The 20,723-nt window shown below is 47.2% G+C and overlaps 1 protein-coding gene across 8 annotated transcripts in view; it reads left to right on the top strand.

The window, feature by feature from the left end:
• RALGAPA2 (Ral GTPase activating protein catalytic subunit alpha 2) overlaps nt 1-4,638 on the top strand; it is a 280,383-nt gene extending 275,745 nt beyond the window's left edge. For 6 of the 8 annotated variants that reach the window (XR_015139448.1, XR_015139449.1, XM_086333691.1 and 3 more), the window contains one exon: nt 1,462-4,638. The gene's annotated coding sequence lies outside the window, so the exon portion shown is untranslated. The remainder of the gene's footprint in view (nt 1-1,461) is intronic. The other 2 variants (XM_086333700.1, XM_086333693.1) reach the window with 2 other exon arrangements.
• The last annotated feature ends 16,085 nt before the right edge of the window (nt 4,639-20,723 follow it).

Here is a 20,723-nt window from a genome sequence, read left to right on the forward strand (position 1 = left end):
AATCAGTGTGGGTGGGGTTGGTTCCTAGTTGGTGGTGGTTTAGTCACTAAGGTGTGTCCTACTCCCGTGACCCCATGGACTGTAACCCACCAGGCTTCTCTGTCCATGGGGATTCTCCAGGCAAGAATACTGGAGTGGGTTGCCATTTTCTTCTCCAGGGGGATCTTCCCAACCCAGGGATCGAACCTGGGTCTCTTGCATTGCAGACAGATTCTTTACCGACTGGGCTATGAGGGAAGCCCTGGTTCCTAATTAATGATGTGAAATTTTATACAATTTAAAGTGAAGGTGTTCAAGCTGGAATCGTATCTGGGATTGAGTCAGGGGTGTTCTCCCTGCTGCCCGCCCTGATGAACCACACGCCGACGTCCTCCAGGGGCCTGGGGTGATGTCCGTAACCAGTGCCATCTCCACCTTGGATGACAGTATAGCTATGCTGCTTTTACCAAAAATCAGCCTGTTTTCAAAGACAAAAACAGCAGAAGAGAGACTCACAACTCTCTCTGCCCGACCTTCCTGGGCCTGGAAGGAGGCGACAGAAGAGGCCAGGCTTGGGACATCTTAAGGAGCCATTTGGGGAACAAGCCTGGGGTAGGCAGTCTCCTTGGGTCCAAGCGTGTTCACAGGTGTTGATTCCAGAGGCTTTCCCTAGAAACAAGAAGGTCAGGTCCCAAAATGAAAGGAGATGCTGTCTGTGAATAAGGCCACTTACGTAAATTAATTTCAAAGGCCGGTAATGAGAGAAATGTCAGGCCAAAGCCCGGAAGTGAAGCATGCTGGGAGAAGGCTAGAGAGCCTGCTTTTGAGGAAGCTGGGGCGAAACCCAGCAGGGTTTAAAAATAGGTTATTAGAAGGGTGATGAAATGGTCCTCCCTCGAAGCTGGGCCCAGGGGGACCCACCTCAGCAACAACGGCCGTGTGTTGCAGCAGCGGGCGCCTGGGTTCCTGGAGCAGCCCTGGGGATGGGGCGTGCGCAGGCTTCAGCTTCGTTCCTTTTTCTCTCTGGGACCCAACAGCTGTAGGCACTTCTGGACTCGTTCAATTAGTCCTGACCTCCCGTCTCAGACCCCTTGGGGAATAATCGAGCTGTAAGCCTGGTGTAAAGTATCAACATGTAAATCCATGTAAATAATAACTCGATGGAGCCACAAGCCGCCCCTGACTTTTTGTCTTGTTCTTTCACTGATTCTGGGGCAGCTCTGCTCTGTTGCCCTTGCCCCACACCCACAGTGTTAATGGTGCCTTTTCTCTTCCTTCTTTACTTGAGGATTGGATGTAAGGCCCAATAAATTTCAAAAAGATTCACAGCTCCTTTTGCGCTGCAGGAAGGTCTAGAGTAAAGGCTGGGAGGTCTGTGGGTTCATCCAGCAAACGTCCCTGCACACATGTGGGACCAGGCAGGGGTCCAGCCCTCTTCCTGGGGACATGACACATCCTCCCCCTCCACCCTGTGCCCACAAGGGCCTCCCTCTGCTTCCTTCCAGGTCCTGGCTGCCGGGCTGAGCTCCCCTCTATGGTGCCTCTTGGGGAGGAGGAGATGGAGGAGACTCCCCCACTTCCCCATCCGAACCCCCAAACCCAGACTCCGGGAACCTCGCTGCTCTGCCTGTTTCCTCGGCAAGTCTCCGTGCTCACGGGCTTCTGAACTTGAGGAGGAATCCCACCAAAATGCTGCGGATCAGACTCTCAAACTAGGAGGTAGCATCTCAGGAACCTTGGACTGTGAAAGAAGAAAAGTCGCCAACAACCAGAGACGCACCCGCCGGTGGGGCTCCCCCAGCAGAGGGAACAGGAGGAGGTTCCGGGCTCCCCGGGAGGGCGGGGGGCAGCTGGCTCTGTCCCCCAGGAGTCTCCTTTGCTTTGTAAACTGTCCGATGTTTCCCTGTCCCGCTCTTGGAGGAGGGCTTCCTGCATTGGTTTTGCTTCTCCTTCTGTTAGGATTCACGGCTAGCCCAAAATTTCATCATCATGGAAATTGGCTTTCCCCTGGGCCTCGAGCCCGGTAGAAGTTGTGCCTCCGTTGCTGTGTTTTCCACCTGGTCCCCAATGCCCGCTAACCAGGGAGAGCGTTCCTGACCCTGACCCTGACCCTATCCTTGCTGGAGGCCCTCTACGTGATGATGGTGAAGCTCCTATCTCAGGGTGCTCGGGTGATTCTAGAAACACAGAGTCCTGTCCCTGCAAAAGCTCCTTCCTGGCCTCACCCTGTGGTAGGCACCCCTGCCTCCTGCTGGGAGGGGCCTTCCACACTTTTCCCGACACACAGAGCTTTAGGGGGACTGAACTCGAGCGAAGGGTGTGATCCCTACTTTGTATCCATTTGGCTGCCCAAGAGGGGCCTCTTGTGTCTTTTTTTTTTTTCTTCAGAAAGGGAAGAAGGACAGCCCCACTTTCCATTTGTGCTTGCCAGGTGCCCTTGCTGGGGTTGGGGTGTTGGGGGCTGGCCCTCTGCTAGTCACCAAGGCCCTCGGACCATCTCCAGAGTGAGCCCTGAGCCTGGAACAGGGGAGCCACCAGCTAAGGGCCCAGAAGCACCATGCAGGTGCTTCCCGCCCAGCCTGCCGTCGCTTCTCCACTCCTGCACCCACCCGCGGGTGCCCCCAGCCTACCCCTTGCCCACCGAGCCCCTTGCCCCGCAGAGTCACCATCTTCCCTGACCACCCACCGCCCAGTGGGCTGGTGCCTAACAATGGCAGGGGGAGCAGGCAGACCCTGGAGACTGTGAGATGGGATTCAGAAGGGCTTTCCTGTTAGAAAGAGGGGACTTCTGATTCTCCAGGGAGCTTGTTTCTCTGCTTTACAGAGAATGGCGGGTAGGACTTGAGGCCAGGCCCACAGGCAGGGGCGGCTCAAGCACTGCTGGGACCTGAGAGAACCCAGTTCGTCCCAACAGAAGCAGCTCTCCCGGCTGGTCTGTCAATGGTTTGTCCACCGATTGCAGGCTTGATAGCAACGTCAAGGGTGACCGGAAGTGACCGCCTTCTCTGTTGTATCAGCAAATGTCACAACTCTTGTCCTCCCGGGCACTCCCCCCACCGCCCCCCAACCCCAGCTTTGAGTGACTTTGGGTTTCTGCTCGGTGTGGTTTGGCCCACATGGCCCCAGAGTCAGGTTCTGCTCCTTGTGGGTTCCTCGATCCTACAGGCGGGACATCACGTGCTCCTGAGTCCCACATAAGCTCTAGCTTTTGGGAGACCATGTCACCTTCAGGCTCCAGACAACCCCTGTATCAGAATTCTTAAACTTGGTTTCAGGACTCATATTGAAGCCCACCTCCCTGGACTCCTGCCCCATGATTCCAGCCCTCCTGACCCGGAGTGGGAAAGGTGGTTGTAGGTAGCAAATACATAGACTTTCCTATAATCCCAAAAGATTCTGACCACCCTACGACCCCAGAGGACAGCTAGCAGTGTGATGGCTCTTCTCAGTAACAGCTTTGGTTTAGAAACACAGGGACTCTAGTGACCAGGTTTTTTGCTTGCAATCACGTGCACTTGAATCACTTTTGTTATTTGGGGTGGAAAATTGAAATGATCAAGTTTTTTTCTTTTTTTTCACTTAGAAAAGCAAATATTGAGCTTCTGTAATAAATGCCTTTCAGCAAAATTTCCAAGGGTCACTTATCTGGTGGGCACCCACCTGAGTCACCGTGCTGACTCATGACATTACTAAGTAGGTCAGCCATCTGTAAACACAAGTGGCCCTTGCTGGCCCCAAATGGAGAAGACTCGAGGGCTTCCAGGCAGGCCCAGGTCTTCCGCCCACCTCTCTGCACATTGATTTCCATCTGAAGCAAAGATGGTGATCCCTAGTCTCACTGAGTAGGTGTTTGTACTTAAAAAAAAAAAATAGTAATTCCACAAAATGATGACATTTTAAGTAGTAAAACCTTAATTAGTCAGCAGTGAGGACTTGTAGCGTGAAGAAGGGACTGTCACGGTGTCTTCCTGTGGTTAAGGAAAGGGCTTCCCAGCTGCCACAGGGAAGGAAGGGGGCTTCAGCCTTGACTCTGAGAGAGGCTGGCTGGTGGGACCCTCATCCTTACCACGAGATCCTTCGGATCCTTAGACAGTGCAGGTCACATGTTCCTGACCTTCCTTGGGAGTGACCACCCACACTTTATCTACTGTCATATCTGCAGGTGGGAGGGGTGCTTTTACGATGACTGTGACGTCTTAGATGTAACTGTGTAACCCTTATAGCGACTGAAGGGGAATGTCCACACCCAGTGGAAAATTCCACAGGAAACAACCATGTCTTCATTGCACTCAGTACCTATGTATGACATACATGTTAAGTGAATGTTTTCTTGGGTTTTCCAGGTCTACAATATTTAGTCCATGTAAATGATAGAATTTGATAAATATGGTAAATTAAGTTATAAGGTGTCATTTGATTTCTCTTTTGCTGTCTCACGTTATTTAATGTTCCTGATGCTCCATACCTGGTTTGTGCCTACGTTGGTGTAGACCGTGCCTGTGAGCCACTTGGCTGGCACAGTGCCCCTCGGTGAGGGGCGCCCCGCCCCCAAGGAGCACACGGCTCAGCAATGGCCACTTCCTGACTCCCCAGTTTGCCCTCCCTCCTTAATTCTGATTTACTGTGACGACTCAATAAAGTAGAAACACAGCACTCACATGCCATATGTTCCTCGTGTTTTCATTATAGTTGAAAGGAAAATAAAGTTTATCCTGGCATCTAACAAAAGATGGTTTACATTTTTATCAGATGAAGTTGTTCAAAAGCATGTTTTTAAACCAAAATCTTAATAAGTATCCAAAATAGTAGCCAGGATGGATACAGGGAGGTTTGCTGATGTGTTGTGTAAAAAAATGACTTCTTGGTTCATAACCTGGAAGCCAAGATCAAGCGTCATCGCTCTCCTATGTCCCAATGCCCCCCTGCTCCTCCCTTCTGCATCAAGGCCCACAGTGAGCCCTGGCTTTGGAGCCCATCTCTCCAGAGCAGCCCTCTGTACCAGTCACTCTTCCAGGGGTCTGGAGCCCCTGACCCTAATGAGCAAGGGTCCAGCTTGGAGGCTTTGTCTTGTGAAGAAGTGATAGATGGGGTGTAATGATACCCCCTGTGGTGCAGCTGAAGCCCACCTGTGGCCTCACCTCAGGACTCCAGCCATCAACCGTCACATTCAGACAACCTGGCCAGGTGGCCCCTACCAGCATCCTGGGCTACTTCCATACCCTGGACAGCAGGGAACTTCCAGGACATTAGACAATCAAGGTTTGCAAAAAGCATCCATTCGTCCATCTGCAAATATTTGCCGAGTCCCTGTTACTTACAAGACATTTAGTGACCTCCATGGGGAGCTGCTGTCCTGGGAACCAAGTAGAGCCTGAATCCTTTTGGCTTTTTTTTTTTTTTTTTTTTTTGACTTTTGCTTTTGACTATTAGCAGGAGCTCACTTTGAAGGTATACTTCACCTTTAATGCTTGATTCCTCATAAGAGGGAGCTGGGTGATTTTATTTGTTAGGGAGCCTTCATAAGATTCTGAGTCCTACCCAGCCCCCCACCACCTAGATTCTTACCAGTAGGTGTGGTGGGAGCCCATCATCTGTTTTTTTCAACCTCCCCCTAAGAATTCTTCTCCTTATAGAACAAAGGAGAAATTAGGAATTCTCAGTGGTTAGGACCTCACACTTTCACTGCCAAGGGTGTGGATTTGATCTATGGCTGGGGAACTAAGATCCCACAAGCCATGCAGCACAGCCAAAAAAAAAAAATATATATATATATATATATATAGGAATTCTTAGTAACCTCCCTTCTGGACCATGTCAGACATGAAAAACACTGACTAGATTCATTCAAGCAAACATATTGCTATCACAAATATCAGATGACATTATGTGATCAAAATTCTCTTTAAACATTTTAAAATTTTTATTTATTTTTAGCTATGCTGTGGAGGCTGTAGGATCTTAGTTACTTGACCAGGGATCAAACAAGCACCTCCTGCAGTGGAAGCACAGACTAACCACTGAACCACCAGGGAAGTCTCCCAAATTCTGCCTAAAACACTAACTTAAGAAATGAAGAATAAATGAATAAATTCTCTCGGGGACAAGAATACGGTTCCCTGTGTGTCTTAGTATAATTTCAGTCTTCCACTTACATATCCCACCTCACCCTCCAGCAAGACGCGTGTCGGGTTGGACAGAGCATCTTTTCTATAAATAGGTCATGCTCTCCAGCTTCCAGATCAACACGGGGTCCTGGGGGCCTGAAAATTGGAGTGTGGCTCTCAGGCGGGCGTGAAGTGGGCAGGGGTTTGCTATTAGAGCTTCTGAAAGGATCTTTCTGACTTCAGAAAATAGTCTGGTGAAGAAAAGCTTTTTTCCGTAAATACTCGCGGACTGCATTCTGCTGTTACAATAGCAGAGGTTAGCACTTTTGATCAATATTCTTCAGAAAAGGCTACCAGGCTAAGTGCAGGCAAAGGGCTGGATGCCTCCCTCCCTCCAAGAGGGCACAGCGCACCCACAACAAAGCTCTTCCCCACCCCACCCCGCCCCCCGCACTTGGAACCAGCAAGGATGGCATGTGAATGGTATCACCTCCCTCTCCCTTTAAAAAGTATCACCTTGTCTTGTCCTCCATGTTGATGGCTGATTATGGGACACTGGAAACAGCTACCAGCATCACTTTCCTGCAGGGAAATCTCAGCATCCTCATTTTCGGTATGGGGAGAAGGAAGGCTTGGCACTGTCCACTCGAAGGGGACGGCAGGGGCCAGGAAGAAAATGCAAAACAGTGGCCTCTTAGGACTTCCCTGGAGGTCCAGTGGTGAAGACCCCACATTTCCACTGCAGGGGGCATGAGTTCGACCCCTGGTTGGGGAACTAAGATTCCACATGTTGAGTGATAAGGCCAAAACAAAAAAAAAACAGTGGCCTCTCTTAAGGAAGATGCTTACTGATCAGCATTGAGACTTTAATGAAATAGCCAAAGTATAGATTTGTACTTTACACTGTGTGTTCTGTACTTTTTCCCTTCTAAAACTAATTATCTGCCCCCCACGTCACACCCCTGATCAATAAACAGATTCTCTGCAGATTAATGCAAACTCATACAAAGACATGAGCTTTCCTTTTTTATAGAAATAGCATCCAACAACACACATCATTCAGTAACTTCCAAAGTTTTGAAAGATGTCATGGGCACCCCTCCCTTAATTAATCCTTCTAATAGGTGCGTATTATTCCTTCATGTAGCCGCAGTTTATTTATTCAACCATCTGTGAACACGCAGCTGGTCTCCAATGTTTGTTATAACAAACGCACCAGTGGTCAACACCATCTCATCTTACAGATTGATATATAGCTCTGCTTTTATATCTGTAAGATAAATTCCCAAATGTGAAACTACCAAGGCAGAGTATAGATATAATTTCTTTGTGAATTTTATAAAAGTCTTTTACCTTTAGCTTCCTATTCATTTTTAGTGGAGCTCAATCTTTTCTCATGTTTCTTTACTAACTATAGATCTATATTTGTGAATTGTGTGTTTATCTCCTCTGTTAATGATCTTCATATTTTTCTTCTCAATTTTTATGTAATTAAGTTTACAGTGAAACACATCTTTCATAACTCTTAAGGTTCACTATTTTTTCAAGTAAAAAATGTAAAGTATGCCAAAAATTAAAGAAAGCAGATGTAACTTTAGCCCTAATAGACTATTAGAAATCTATAACATCAGCTTTGGGGGTCTTTAAAAAAACCAAAACTAAGACCAACGTCTTCCTATATTACCCACCTACTTAAGGAAAGGAAGCCTTGGTGTTTTCTCTTTGTCTTTTTTTTTTTTTTTTTTTCTAATTTTATTTTATTTTTAAACTTTACATAATTGTATTAGTTTTGCCAAATATCAAAATGAATCCGCCACAGGTATACATGTGTTTGTCTTTTTTTTTTAAACTGAACTATAGTTGCTATGCCCAATCCAGTATTCTTGCCTGGAGAATCCCCATGAACAGAGAAGCCTGGTGGGCTACAAAGAGTCAGACACAACTGAGCGCCTAAGCACAGCACATAGCTACTATGTAGCATTATATAAGTTACAGGTGTACAGTATAGTGATTCACAATTTTTAAAGATTATATTCCACATATGGTTATTATAAAATATTGGCTATGTTCCCCATTTTGTAGAATACATCCTTGTAGCTTATTTATGTATGTATTGGGATATAATGTATACCTGAAACTAACACGCCATTGTTAATCCATTATACCCCAATAAAATTTTTTAGAAAGGAAACATGGTTTTAAAGGCAGGCACCCAGGTAAAAGGCAGAATTTCAGCCCCAATAAAGTGAGGCCTTTATTAACTGAAGAAAGTAAAGGCCTCCACTTGGCTTACGCACCCAATATTTCCTTCCATGATGGTGCTCCAAGGAACTTCCTAACTTTGAAGGTGTTTCTGAAAATCCTAATATATGCATCAAAATACACCATGAACCACCTTTAATGTAGGTGGAGAGGAACATGAGCTTGGGAGTCAGACAGCACTGCCTTCAGTCTGCAGGCTCCCTGCTCGGCCTCCAGCCCTCGAGTCCCAACCTCTCTGAGTCTTTTTGCCTCACCTGTGAATTAGGGTAACAGTACTGACCATGGTGGCTACCCTTGAAGATGGCCCCAGGTGCCCATCACTCTGGAGCTCACACCTGGTGTGATCCCTCTTGCACTGACTCAGAGAGCACCAGTGGGACCAAGAAAACAGCACAAGTGATGGTGTGAGTCTCTAAGATAGGTCATAAAATACTGAATCTTCCACCTTGGCCCCTTGGATGGCTTACTCTGAAGAAAGGCATAGTGAGATGAGAAAGGCACAGTGCTGGGGAGATCGACAGCTGTGGGACGGAGCCATTCTGGAAATGAACTCTCCAGTCCATCACCCCCTCACTTGACTACAGCCCCAGGTGACACCTAATGGTAACTTTATGAGTGATCCTAAGCCAGAACCACCCAGTCGGGCCACTTCTGAATTCCTGACCCACCAAAAGAATGAAATATAATGAAGGACTATTGTTGTTCTAAGCCACTAGGCTTTGGGGGTGGTCTGTTGTTCCACAGTTGTAGTCAGTGGGACATGAACCCGGTGTTTGGAAGATGCTAAGGTACAGAAGGCATGTACACAGGACACATCCTGATGGTGTTTTAAATAGTTCAGTGGGTGAGATGATGCTAAACACTGTTCCTCTGGGCCCTGACCACATCACTTCATGGGAAGAGCACTGGGTCCTGGAGCCAGACATCCCTCGGGTTCTGGTCTCTCTACATCTCAGGCAACGAGCCTTGTGATGTTGGGCAAGGCATTCAACATTCATAGGCATTTCCCTCATGTCCAGATTAATGAATTTGAATACCTTCCATACAGAGTTGATGTGGAGACGAAATAGAAAAAATCACATTCAAGCATCTAGAAACCAGACGATGCTCTAAAAACGAAAAATGTACACCAGTTATCTGCTCAGTTCAGTTGCTCAGTCATGTCCGACTCTTTGCGACCCCATGGACTGCAGCACATCAAGCCTCCCTGTCCATCAGCAGCTCCCAGAGTTTACTCAAACTCATGTCCATTGAGTCAGTGATGCCATCCATACATCTCACCCTCTGTCGTCCCCTTCTCCTCCTGCCTTCAATCTTTCCTAGCACCAGGGTCTTTTCCAATGAGTCAGTTCTTCGCATCAGGTGGCCGAAGGATTGGAGTTTCAGTTATCTGCTACTAGACAACAAATGTCCCCAAAACTTAGTGACTTAAAACAACCGCCACTTTATTACTCTCTCATGGTTCTGGGGTGATGGGGTCCAGCTGGGGTCTCTCGTGCAAGTATTCCGAGACGGTGGAAGGGCCAGAGTCAGGGGTTACCTCCTTCCTGTGCATCTGGGGTTGATCCTGGCTGTTGGCTGGGATCTCATCTCAGGCCGTCAGCCGAGCACCAATATGTGGCCTCCGTGTGCAGCTTGGGCTTCCCCACAGCATGGCATCTGCGAGTCCCAAGTGAGCCCCAGGGAGAAACTGCTGGCCTTTCCCCATCCTGGTCTCAGAAGTCATGCAGAGTCACTCCCACTCACTTGATTCCAGGAAGCAGTCACAGAGGTTTCAAGGGAGGGGCCCAGAGGCCACCTCTCAGTGGAAAGTGCATCAAAGAATTTGAAGAAATAGCTTTAAAACCTATATCACTGGGTATGAAAAGTAAATAAAAGTGTAAACCGGTATTCTCTCCCATCCAGTGGATGGAGCTGATGATCAAAGGACTTCAAATAACAATGATCATGAGCGAGTTCTTCCTAGCACTTGACCTGAATAACTCAATCTCCACAGAAGCGTGGGCGGTACTTGGCTGCAGATGGCCGGTTGCACCCTGGCCAGCTGAAGGAAATAAATGATTTTCTCGGGGCTCTTGGCTACCCCCCCAGACTGTGCCAGGGGGCTGCACGATCAGACTTTGGGGCTAAAAGAGCCAGGAACAACACCCAAATCACCCTGCCAGCCAAGTCCCACTGCAGCTCACACCAGGGCACTGGGCCTTCCCTGCGGCCACCCCCAGGAGACAAGGATCAAGGCAGGGGCCTGCCGGGGGGAGTGGACTCTGAGTCTCAGATTTGGGGTTGGAACAGCCCCCCACCCCCAGCCCCGCTTTCCCCAGCCTGGACATCACCCTTGCTTGAGTCTGAGCAGGGATGCCCAGCGGCCTGGGCTCTGAAATTTCTCCTTCTCACACTCTTGCCAGTTGCCATGGTTCTGGGCTGGCCTGTTAACTCGCCTGCAGGTGTGAAACAATAAGTGGTTTCCACAGCCAAGTGCTTTGAGAGCCAGAGTGGAGGCAGAGAGCCGACAGAAGGTGGCGGGGACGTGCCGGCGCTGGGTGCTGTCTTTGATGCAGTGCTGCTTCAAGCTTCATCTTTCACAAGGAGCTCGTCCGTTTCTCCCTCTTACCATCTGCACCTGGAGCACGTGAAAGCAAAGTGAAAATGGTTCAGAATCTGTGGATTCGGTGCTGCGATCATGCCAGCGTGAGAGCCTTCGCTACAGGGCTGCATTAACCTGTTTCTCAGGAATATCAGTTATTGGAGTTTGGAGGTTGGGCAGTGTAGAGTGAAGAAGTTTTCTCCAGTGGACGAGATAGGAGATGACGTGAAATGATGACATGCTTGGCTCCTCTCTCTCTGGCTCACCCGGGTGAAATTTTCAGGCTGTTATTTTGGGGTCAAATTGGCAGAACACAAATCAGTTGTTTTCACAATTTGGAATTAGAAGCATGTGATCTCCTTCTGCTGTCACATCAAACTCCATGACAAGGTCCCCTCAATAAGGGGACGCAGTCAAGACTCTGCATTTTACTCTCCATTTGAACTCTCCCATACAGACACATCTGCCCACTCCCAACAGTTTAATCTCTATGAACCAATGACCTTCTTGCTCTCAGCTAAATTTCCCCACTTCCTGGTCATGCCACCTCTTCAGGCTCTTCCATTTCCCATCGATACAACCTCACAGAGTTATGTGAGAAATCAGTGAGTAATTTATATCAATAATAAGGGTTTGATGGATTTTCCCTGGTAGCATTGTTCCAAACAAGTCAGTCCATCATTAGTCAGAGTTAGTAGTCTCTGTTAAAACTTCAAGCCATCAAGTCTTCCCAGGCCAAACTTCCTGCTGGGGGCAGCAACTGGTAACACTCTCTGTGTGATGGAGACCCCAAATTCCACCAGCACATGTTAAACACAAGCAGGCCCACAGCCTCACCCCAACCCACCTCCTGGGGATCTTGTGCAAATGCGGATTCTGATCTGGCAGGTCTACAGTGGACCCTGCAGCTCTGCATTTCTAAGCAGCTCCCAGGAATGCAGGTGGTACAGGTCGGTGGCCTACACTTTGAGTGACAAGGCTCTGAAAAATACATGCTAGCAAAGTACAAGTTCTCCACTGTCGTTGCTATAACTGATACCCGTATGACACTGTGTTGGAAGTCTGACCCAGAAAAAATTTCAAGAAGATGTTGGGAACTTCTTTTCCTGATTGTTTTTTAATTGAAGTATAGTTGATTTAGTGTTGTGTTAATTTCTGCTGTACAGCAACGTGAGTCAGTTATATACACATTTTTTAAAAATATTCTTTTCCATTGTGGTTTATCATAGGATATTTAATATCGTGTACATGTGTGCTAAGTTGCTTCAGTTGTGTCCAACTCTTTGCAACCCTATGGACTGTAGCCTGCCAGACTCCTCTATCCTTGGGATTTTCCAGGCAAGAATACTAGAGTGGGTTGCCATTTTCTACTGTAGGGGATCTTCCTGACCCAGGGATGGAACCCGTGTCTCTTATGTCTCCTGCATTGGCAGGTGGGTTCTTTACCACCAGCACCACCTGGGAAGCCCATTTAATATAGATCCCTGTGCTATACACAGTAGGGTCTCTGTTTATACATTCTGTATATAAAAGCCTACCTCTGCTAATCTCAGCCTCCCACTCCATCCTTCCCCCAGCCCCTCCTTTTGGCAAGCACAAGACTCTATGTCCATGAGTCTGTTTCTGTTTCCTACACAGGTTCATCTGTGTCATATTTTAGATTCTACATATAAGTGATGTCATGATATTTGTCTCTCTCTTTATGACTTATTTCACGTAGTGTGATCATGTCTAGGTCGATCCATGTTGCTGCAAGTGGCGTTGTTTTGTCCTTTCTAATGGCTGAGTAACATCCCATTGCATCGCTGGACATGCACACACCTTCTTTATTCACTTATCTGTCGATGGACATCTAGGTTGTTTTCATGTCCTAGCTGTTGTGAATAGTGCTGCTATGAGTATCAGGGTGCATGTATCTTTTCGAATTACAGGGTTTTTTCCCAAATATATGCCCAGGAGTGGGATTGCTGGATCTTATGGTAATTTTATTTTTAGTTTTCTGAGTAACTGCCATACTGTTTTCCACAAGTCACATTTTAGGTTGGAAACTTCTAAACAGAGCTGACTTCTTCCTGTTGGACATTGATCTACGTGCCCCCAGTGCTCAAATATTTGTACAATTAAGTGAGGTCAGCAATTGTCAGAAAGGTCCTTGTTGCTTTGAATTCACGTTATTTTAAAACTGATCAATGCTGAATTAAAATTATCTTCTTTAATTAAGTTGTTAAGCTAATAGTTACCAGAAGTCCACAAATGGTTGGGTTGAACCATGCAAACTTGTTGATATTAAACTTTTCATTTTACCTATGAAAACAGCAATCTTTTTACTATTCAACTGAAAGGTTGTGATGTCACTTGGTAAATGGCAGCCACTGTTGCAGTGAAGAAAATTATTTTCTGAGTTCCCTTCCCAGGCGGCCCTAGCGGCAAAGAATCCACCTGCCAGTGCAGGAGACAGAAGAGACAGGGGTTCAATCCCTGGGTTGGGAAGATTCCCCAGAGAAGTGGCAACACGCTCAGTATTCTTGCCTGAAGAATCCCATGGACAGAGGAGCCTGCTGGACTACAGTCCATGGGGTCACAAAAGAATTGGACACAACTGAGTGACTGAACATGCATGCATGAGTTATCAATATATTCATGTGAAAACCTTCAAGAAGATATCAAGGAAAATAATACTGTTCAAAGAATCAATAAAGGTCTTCTTTTCTAGAGATGAGTGAAGAAAGTGTGTTCCTTTGTGGTATACAATATTTGATCCGCTCTGACATGATTCTGTTCAGGTTTGGACACCCTGGGATGGTGATTCGTCCATCTCCCTTTATCCCTGGCAGTCCTCAATCACATCATTTTCATGTACCTTGTCCCTATCAGTTTCTGCCCATCCTCTAACAATGACCTCTTTGTAGCTGTATTCTAGAAGACTCATCTTACATAATAGAGTAGGACAGACAGAAGTAGAAAAGGACCTCTAGCCATTGGTGTTACTAAGCTTTTCAACGACACGTGTTTAAGTCCAAGTTCCCCACGCTTTTCTGTTCTTTGTGCTCAGAGGAAATTCTAGCCTATTTTTTTTTTTCTTATGTAGAAAGAGCCTCCTGTGAAGCCTTCCATGCCTAAACACCTCTGCCTCCTATCAGATCCCACAGACAAGAGCCTCTTGGCTCACTTTGTACATCCTGTCACCGTCAGGGGTGGCCGTCACCTGGCAGCGGCGTTTGGGAAGGAGCATTGCATCGGGGCTCCAGTCCTGGACCACAGAAATGGAGCAGCTGTTGCCTTTAAATACAAAGACCTTCTTTGATGAGTGAGGGAGGAGAGGAGTGGATTCAGGCTGATGTTCCCATCATTACTGTTTCCCTGGAGCGGTGCTTAGTCTACTGGTTCAAGCCAAGTAGAGGGGAGACAACACCTGGATTCTGGATGGAGAGAAGGAAGTACAGGTGACTCAGGAAAGCAAACGGTGTGGATGAGCTTTTTATAAATGTTGGTGACACTGCACAGCGTGTGCATGGCACAGGTGAAACACCGTCTGTCAATGATCATGCCCTTGCGGACTTCCCTGGCGGTTAAGAATCCACCTTGCAATGCAGGGGACTTGGTTGGATCCCTTGTTGGGGAACTAAGCTCGCACATATGGAAGAGCAACTAAGCCCACGAACTGCAATCACTGAGCCCTCATGCTCCAGAGCCCTCGTGCCACAACAAAGGATGCTGCGTTTCGCAGCTAAGACCCAAGGCAGCCAAATAAATAAACAGTCGAGCCCTTGAATGTGCTCTGACTGGCAGTAAACGTTCTATATGTATCACTTCAAAATGGAGAATATTCCAAGACCAGCTTGTCCCAGTGGTGTGGGCTTTTGTGAAGAGCTAAAGAAAAAGCATCAGTATTGATGCTTTGTGTGGAAATGCCACCAGAAGACCACACAGTCTAGAAATCTTCAAACAAGATGAATATGAACACGTTTACCCTTACAACCCATCTGCTCACCATACATGCTGCCAGAGGAAGCCTGCCTGCGCTCAACGTTCCACTCTCCAGATGCAACAGAACAAGCCCACAATAAAAGTGCCTGGTAGACAATGATGACAGCTGGGGTTTAAGAGATGAAGGAGTGTGTATTTGGGTCAGTGAAAATATGGTAACTGACTTTGAATCAGATACACAAAAATGTGCCGTGATTCTAAGAAGCGTATGAGGCCTCAATGATGCCCCCAAACTATCTAGGAGTGGTTGACATGGAAGCCGAGGCGTCCCTCTAACCCAGCCCTGAGAAATCAGTTCCTCTTCACCAGGAAAGTCCAAAATACCTCCCTCTGGGCTCTGTCACTCCCGAGACCCAGCCTAATTCGTCATAACTTCCCCCACGGTTCCTCCTAACCGACCAGAGAAACAGGACACGTTTGTGTTCACAAAATCCTCTTGACTGGGAAATTGCCTTGATGACACCAAAGCCTGTAGCTGGTTGTTTGTACAAGACAAGGAGATGCTGATGAATCTGTTGGAAATTAGTTGTTTCCTTAGCAACCTCAGAAGGAGGCAGGAGTTCCCTGTTTCTCCTGGTGAGAGAAAGATGTCCCCTTCCTGGAAATCCTTGGGCAGGTAGGTCCTCTCTTCTCTGACCCCTTCCTTCTGTGGACTGAAGGTAGCCAGCCTTGCCACGGAGCCTTGGTTGACCAAGGTGTGAGCAAATGGGAGGAAACACCAGGACTAGGAGCAGGCCTCCAGAGGATGGCCTTATCCTCTGGGTATCTGGGACTAGTTCTTCCTCCAAGGGCCACCAGGCAGGGACATTCTTGGGAACCTGTGACCAGGCCTCACATCTGAACTGCTCTCTGTGATGCTGACAGGCCTGACAGAGCCGGTCGCCATGTTACAACACTCACGTTACAATAAGTGTTCCAGCCTTTCCCCATGAGCACGAGTCATCTGATGCTGCAGGTTGCCCGTAAAATCACACCAAGTTTCTTCACTGGGGCTTTCCGGTTGGCGCTAGTGGTCAAGAACCCGCTTGCTAACGCAGGAGATGCAAGAGACCTGGGTTCAATCCCTGGGTCGGAAAGACCCCCTGAAATAGGAAATGGCACCCCACTCCAGTATTCTTGCCTGGAGAATCCCATGGATAGAGGAACCTGGTGGGCTACAGTCCATGGGGCCGCAAAGAGTTCGACACAACTGAGCAAGTTTCTTCACTATGTGAGATATTTATAATTTGAAGATGCATTTGTCTGCTCTCTCTCTCTCCCCAGTGAGATCCTGGGGCTCTTCCTTTCAGGTTATATTGCCACCACATGATTCGGATGTTTCCAGAATTTAGGATCAGAATCGTAAGTGTCTTTGGACCGCCATATTGTACTCCAAGCCCTGGTACCACCTTGGGAGTTAAACGGAACCAACATCCTAGTGAGGTGCTGCTCAGCTGACCCTCTTGCTCTAGAGTGTTCTGCCACCTTTCAGGTCTCTCTCTACAACTTGGTTTCCTGATTGGTCTTCTCTAAACCCCGCAACATGGGCTTTTAACAGGCAAACACACAATTTTCTCTAGCCTACCCACTAAAAGACTGTAACTTAACCTGAAACAGGCTATCTGGGTGGTGCACGCGCGCACATGCACACACACACACACTGTGTGTGTAGGTGACCATCTAAGTGGCCCCATACACTAGGGTCGATTTGCCAGAAAAATTTTCCCATAAGACAAAATATCCTTTCTGCAGAAAGACAGCAAGTTTGGGTCAAAGCCTGCTACCACAGGCCAGCGGATTCATAACTAGTCCTAAGGTCACAAGACACACTCCCCGGGCGGAGCTTTTCTCCCGCCTGCTCCCCCTAGGGCCCTTACTGGCCTTCACCTTTCAGCCCACGAAGTCCTCCCCAGTATCTCACTGGGTCTCCCAAAGTCCATTCCCTCCAGTTTAGAGATGAGGACACGGGTCTGTTGGATGCCCTGGGGCCCAAGCCGCTTCTCAACCTTTCACATTCACAAGAAGATATTGGGTAGGTGAGGAATTTCTAGGATGTTATAGAGGACTGTCAAAAGATTCTTCTGCTTCCTGTGTCTCAAAGACATGGTGGACAGCTGTGGAATGAAGTCTAAGGGGATGGAGGGGTGGCGGGTTCGGAGTACGGGCTACCCCGGCGAGCCTGCAGCAAAACAATGGTGGTTCACAGAGGACACCTGGCCAGCCGCCTCTGGGTGCAGACACTCTGGTCCACAGGTGCCCAGTGACTATGGGTGCTGGCCCAACCTTGTGCCCCCAGGTGTCTGCAAGGGACCCCACTCTACCCCTAGGTGCCACTGAGGGCCCAGAGTCCACCCGGCCTCCAGCCTTGTACTGCTCTGCGCCGTGAAGCTGTCATAGGGCGCAGCTGTGGAGCCTCTGGCCTGGCTCCACGCGCTTCCAAGTTACCCTGCAGCAGCTGCCTCCGCGAGTGGTATCCAGAGTGAAGCCAGAGGGCCTGGGCATCACCTTCAGGCCAAGGCGCTACAGGGAAGGAACAGCGCCCCCAGCGGCGGCCCGCCTCCTAACCGCCGGCCCCCGCCCGCCTCCCCAGGCTGAACTGTCTTGAGTTCCTTCGCAGCCGGTTTCCACTGGTGGGCGTACAGGCTGGAGCAGACTTCTTCCACACAGAGGATGCCCTCCGGATCCTTTGCACACTTATAAGGAAGATGGGTGCATTTCCACTTGGCATTTTATAATAGGAGCCCTTGGGAACTTATTATCCAGGGAGGAATGAAGAGACAGACAATCTGATTTCCTGCCTGTGGAACATTCTACTAACTCACGTAGCATTACTGTGAAACAAAGTGACCACGGTTTTCTCTCTCTCTGCGCTGTTTAGTCAACTTCAGTGTACTCCCTTTAGTATGCAATTTCACAGAATATCTCACAGAGATGAAATTCACTGTGCGATTTCCTAGCATATTTCAAGGAGATGAAATTTTGGTTTCTGTTTTAGAAAAGGTCTCCTTGATCAGTCAAAATGAATTTCCACAAGGGATGAAGGAGCACATTTGCAAACCACCAAATCAAATTTTTCTGAAGATGGGCCTTAGGGTTTATGCTTTTATGATTATGGACAAGAAAAGCAAGCCAAACAGATGCCAAGATGTCATACCTGCAGGCCAACCACCAGGTTTTTAAGGAAAATTTGTATTGGCATGGAACGTACACTGACCCTCAAGATGCTGGGTCTTTTATTGTGAGGTGTAAATTCAGAGGGAACATTTAAAAAATCTCATATTGTTGCTTCAAGGGAGCAATTATCAGGCCACAAATTTGAAGGTTTCTTTGTTTCATTCCAAATTTTCAGGAGGTTATTAACACAGCTTTGCCCCTATGCTTTCATGTTGGGCTGCACAGAGCTTTGGTCTTCCAGTATTTTCCAAACTGGTAAAGAATAAAAAGAGGGGCAGTTTGTCCCCGAGGCAACTTACCTGTGCTGGCTGCTCCTTCATTGTTCCTGAGTCTGTTTTAAGACCCTCCCAAAAAGAGGAGTACTCGACGGTCCTGACAGCTGAGACTTTCAGTAAACCTTTCCCCACAAAAAAACTTTAGGCTCAAAATCTGAAAATCGTCTCTTTTGTCACATTTTCCTTCCAAGTTTCTCATGTGTTGCCCTTCCCACCATCATGCCAGCTACACCTTTTGGAAATGGAGCTTCAACTGTATGGATTTCTAAAATCCCTTTGCTGGGCAAAATCTTAGATTTAGTGGGCCACAGGGAATACACAACTGTGATGGCTAGCACAGCTCCATAATCGAGCGTTTCAAAGGTGGAGAAAAACAACTCCAAATATTCACTGGTGAACGTCAGGATTGTTCTTCGAGGGCTTTGTGACACATAATGGAAAACACTGTAATTACCGTTATTAAATTTAATACCCCAAACAGATGGTGCTCCAGTTTTTTTCCCCCCCCCAAAATGGACTGCTCACCTGATTGGAAAATTATTTCTGAGTCCTTACTTTAAACTCAGTTGCTTAACTTCTGGTACACCCAAACAAGAGTTGGTCTGTGTCCCTTACTTTGGAAATCTAACCATAAAATCATTCCTACTTTCTCCTGATTGATACTTAAGGATCAAAAATTACCCGTCTTTACTTGAGGAATTACTGTTACACTGAGCCCCAAATTGTCAGGAAATGCTGCTGCTGCTATGTCGCTTCAATCATGTCCAACTCTGTGCAACCCCATAGACGGCAGCCCACCAGGCTCCCCAGTCCCTGGGACTCTCCAGGCAAGAACACTGGAGTGGGTTGCCATTTCCTTCTCCAATGCATGAAAGTGAAAAGTGAAAGTGAAGTTGCTTATTCGTGTCTGACTCTTAGCGACCCCATGGACTGCAGCCTACCAGGCTCCTCCATCCATGGGATTTTCCAGGCAAAAGTACTGGACTGGGGTGCCATTGTCAGGAAATGAGGATCTGCTAAATTAAGGTGGTGTTCTAATATCCCCTTGGTTAAAAGGATGGATTCTTGTGGACATTTATCTAGATTTCTCTGAAAAAGATTTGCACAGCCTCCCACCTAACGCTACCTTCCAGTACATTCCTAAGGACCCCTAAAAAGCTTCTGGCTCCAGTCTGTTTTGAGCCTACACCCCAGAACTGCCAGAAGGGCAGAATTCAGCAGCTCAGGTTCAGCTCTAAAAATCCACGATTCCAGTGATGGTAGTGGGATTTTTTTTCTTAATAAACAACAGGCATACATTGAAGAAATCATTGGAAGCTCTGTTTTAAATCCTTGTTGAAACCACATGATGCAGAAATAAGTCCACCTTACTTTGACTTTGAAAATATTTTATTTGAATAGTAAATAGTTATACAGTTGAAACAGTTCTATTGAAGCTTTCTATAAATAGCTAACAATTAAGAAAATAATGTATGTAGAAAAGAGATTGCATTTAAAAGTAAGAGCTGTCGGTTGTACGAGGGCCCCAGGGGGGAGGGGCTCCAAGCAGAATAAAATGGTAGGTTGTCTGTAATTCGCTCAGATAGGTATAAAAGTTAAAACTTTTAACAGATCCCTTTAGAAAAAGGCTCTCTTCTAAAATGCACAGTGAAATGTCAAGAGTGGCAGGGGGAGGGGGGAAGCGCACCAAAAAATATGCAATCAAATAATATCATAATCTTCATAATTAATATAAATAAATAAAGAATAAATAACAATTACTCATAAATCAACATATACATTTAGAGGGAACTCATATAGTCCTACCTCAACAAAGATGATCAAACTGAAAAGACTTTTGTGAAACACTGAGGCAGTTTCTACAGCATCTTCTGAAAATTCCCAACCCTCCCCCCTAAAAACAATCCCAAACAGACAACGTTCAAGGCATTTGTGGCTAGACTAAAGAAAACTCTTTTTTTTTTTAAGCAATTTGATTTGTTCACATACAAAAAGGTAAAGCCAGACTCCAGCAGTTCACAAGCCATAATAAAGCTAATCATGTGGGGAGTTCAATTTACAGCCTGTGAAATATAAAGGCATTTATTCCTCAAGATTCACCCAAAACAACCCGTAGGCTACATACATAGAGAGCAGAGATTGGTAGGCGAGAGCAAACCGCATTTCTAGACCATGAACACAGCGAATACTAGCAAGAAAAACATTTCCCCTCCAAGGGGAGGCTTCCAACCACGAGACAAACGCGTACAGCTTTTCTCCCTTGTACAAAAAGAGATTGGCTCCTGTTGCGCCATGGTGGGGGGAAGAAGGGGACACAACGCAAAGTGGGGGGGGGGGGGGTGTCCAAAAGGAGTCACAACGAGAGGATGGGGTTACCGT

The sequence above is a fragment of the Bos grunniens genome, chromosome 13, assembly GCF_055505025.1.
Source record: "Bos grunniens cultivar Pamir isolate PY7600 chromosome 13, Bosgru_T2T1.0, whole genome shotgun sequence".
Taxonomy (NCBI): Eukaryota; Metazoa; Chordata; class Mammalia; order Artiodactyla; family Bovidae; genus Bos; species Bos grunniens.